Below are 2,901 nucleotides of genomic sequence, written 5' to 3'. Positions count from 1 at the left end.
ATTTCATTATCCTCCTTTAAGATTATTTCGAATAATTAAGAATTATCAATGGGTAAATCTTTCTGAGACCCCCAGTTCATCTACCAACATTATCATGGATCACCAAGCCCGCATAGACAGCTGTTGAACTTATAACACCTTTATTTCCAACCCTTTAATTTTCTCTGCCATTTGTACTCTGTATAAGTTGGATCTATCACTGGTATTTAAGTAGTGTTAAACATTTTGAATGTGCAAATTAGGGACCCCTTCATAGAGTAACTGCTGCATTTGTTATGTATATAAACATTTTGACTGCTTGATTCTTTGGAGACTATCAGAATGTTGTAGACACCTCTGATGAGAACCCAATAAGGTTCTAAAATCGATTGAGATTGTTCGATTTTTTTCTTTTCAGTCTCCGGAGAAATGGCTTTAAGTTTGCCCTGTTTTTAATTATATCACATGTTACACATTTATATTTATACTTAAATACTCATCGTCCGAAAGTCTCCACCTTTTGCTTTCTCTCGTTTTGCATGTATACATATATACATAATTTATATTAATTACCTAAATTGTTATACTATACTTAATATATCAGATTTGTTTATCTGCATAATTACATCTATGTCCGCTCGACGTGATCCTTCTTACAGCCATCCTTTACCATGCAGAATCGATCCTCAGTAAAGACACGGGAGTCTAAGTTTGAACCGTTTGATCACTACTAAATGTCTTCTATACTGAAAATCTCTGGATATCATATATATACATATATATATATATATATATATATATATATATGTATACACATATATATATGCACACATACATGCATATTTACGTTATATATATATATATATATATATATATATATATATATATATATATACATATATATATATATATATATATACTTATATTTTTTTATATGTGTCTATGTTTGAATGTGTGTGAGAGAGAGAGAGAATTTCTTCAGCGAAAGGTATTTGATGGTATTTTTCTTGGAAATAATTTGATTTCTACAAGTGATATTTCGTTGTTTAATAAGCCTGTGTGTTATTCGATATTCTGTTAGAGAGATAATAAATATCATTACGTTTATAATATATCACGTAATGTTCTGTTTTATTATGGATGATGTTTTGTTCTGATAAGTCAGAAACATTTTTCTACCTTGTAAAGCATCTCAGCTTATCTAGATTAGAGTTTTCCGCAAGTCCAAGTTTACTGATTTCGTTGAATGTTTTATGACGCTGAAAATGGCGTGTAATGTGTAACGTGAGACCAAAACAAGGTAGCGAGACCTTGACTTTGTTGCAAGGTATCTTAAATCATTTTTCTTTTGTCTTTCACTTGTTTCAGTCATTGGAGTACGGCCATGCTGGGACACCGTCTTAAAAGGTTTAATTGAACAAATCGTCTCCAGTGTATATCTTATATTTATCATTTTCAACGAACTGCTAAGTTACGGGTACGTAAAACAACTAGAACTATTTATCACGCTGTGGCAGTTGGATACATACAGAAACACACACACACACACACACACACACACACACACACACACACACACACACACACACACACACACACACACACACACGCTCACGCATACACATGCACATAGACACAGACACACACATATACCACAAACCACATACAGACACACTCATACACACGTACACATAGACACTCCCACCCACCCCATATATATATATATATATATATATATATATATATACATATCTAAATAGGAATCCAAATAGTTTCCGTCAACCAAATTCACGAACAAAGCATTAGTAGGCCTAAGGCTATAGCAGAAGATACTTACTCAGTGTGCCGCGCAGTGAGATTGAACCCGTAACCACTTTAAAAATCCCCTACTTCTCACCAACCAACATTATGATATTTTACCTTCGACAAAGGAAATAATTTAGAAGATGGCGGCGGGTTGGCCAAACAGGAACGAAGAAAGATAACACTAGCCAACAAAATTTTTGTCGCGTTAATACAAACAATTAGTATTATCTAATTTGAATATATTAAATTCAGATTAGTAAGTTTTTCTTTGTAAGCTCTACTTTCTTTGTAATTAAGGTTTTTTTCTTACCATATTTTCCAATTTTCGAATATTTCTCTAGATTTGATATAATCCATCTGATAATTTTCTAGTTATATTATCTTCAGACTAGGCGGAAAAGAATGAATATCTATGCACTGAGATTCTAACTTTATTCATATATATGTGTTAGTACACTACAATAAGAATTAGGCTGTAAAAATAATATTCTTTTTTCCGATTTTGAGCAAAATAATTGTTATTATGTGCTAATGTTTTTCATCATTTGCTTTTCAGTTGAAAAAATATATTATATACAAATGATATAATTGAAGAACTAATTAAGATGGAAGATAAAACACAAATTACGGAGACGTAAACACACCAGCATCGGCTGTCAAGCGATGTTGGGGGGGGGGGACAAACACAGACACACACACACACACACACACACACACACACACACACACACACACATATATATATATATATATATATATATATATATATATATATATACGACGGGCTTCTTTCAGTTTCCGTCTACCAAATCCACTCACAAGGCTTTGGTCGGCCCGAGGCTATAGAAGACACTTGCCCAAGGTGCCACGCAGTGGGACTGAACCCGGAACCATGTGGTTGGTAAACAAGCTACTTACCACACAGCCACTCCTACGCCTATATGTCAAATTTTATGTAAGCAAGATCTCAATATGTCACATTAACTATAAATGTATAAAAAGTTAAACTTCAAATCGCAAGAAATCTAAAACATGGAGAGCAAAACCGATTACTTTTAAACTCTGCCAAAACATCTCTGGTATACTTTCCTGCTTTGTTGGGGTCGTTGATGTCCA

At 33.3% G+C, this 2,901-nt stretch overlaps 1 long non-coding RNA gene across 1 annotated transcript in view; it reads left to right on the top strand.

Annotated features, from left to right (window-relative positions):
- LOC149133986 (uncharacterized) overlaps positions 1 to 2,470 on the top strand; it is a 15,796-nt gene extending 13,326 nt beyond the window's left edge. The window contains exons 2-3 of the long non-coding RNA XR_016242978.1: positions 1,348 to 1,456; positions 2,342 to 2,470. This is a non-coding gene — a long non-coding RNA (uncharacterized LOC149133986). The remainder of the gene's footprint in view (positions 1 to 1,347; positions 1,457 to 2,341) is intronic.
- Positions 2,471 to 2,901: the final 431 nt, after the last annotated feature.

This window comes from Octopus bimaculoides, chromosome 9 (genome assembly GCF_046866305.1).
Source record: "Octopus bimaculoides isolate indiv1 chromosome 9, ASM4686630v1, whole genome shotgun sequence".
Lineage (NCBI taxonomy): Eukaryota > Metazoa > Mollusca > Cephalopoda > Octopoda > Octopodidae > Octopus > Octopus bimaculoides.
The sequence above is the reverse complement of the archived record's forward strand: the minus strand, read 5'-3'. Positions and strand labels throughout refer to the sequence as shown.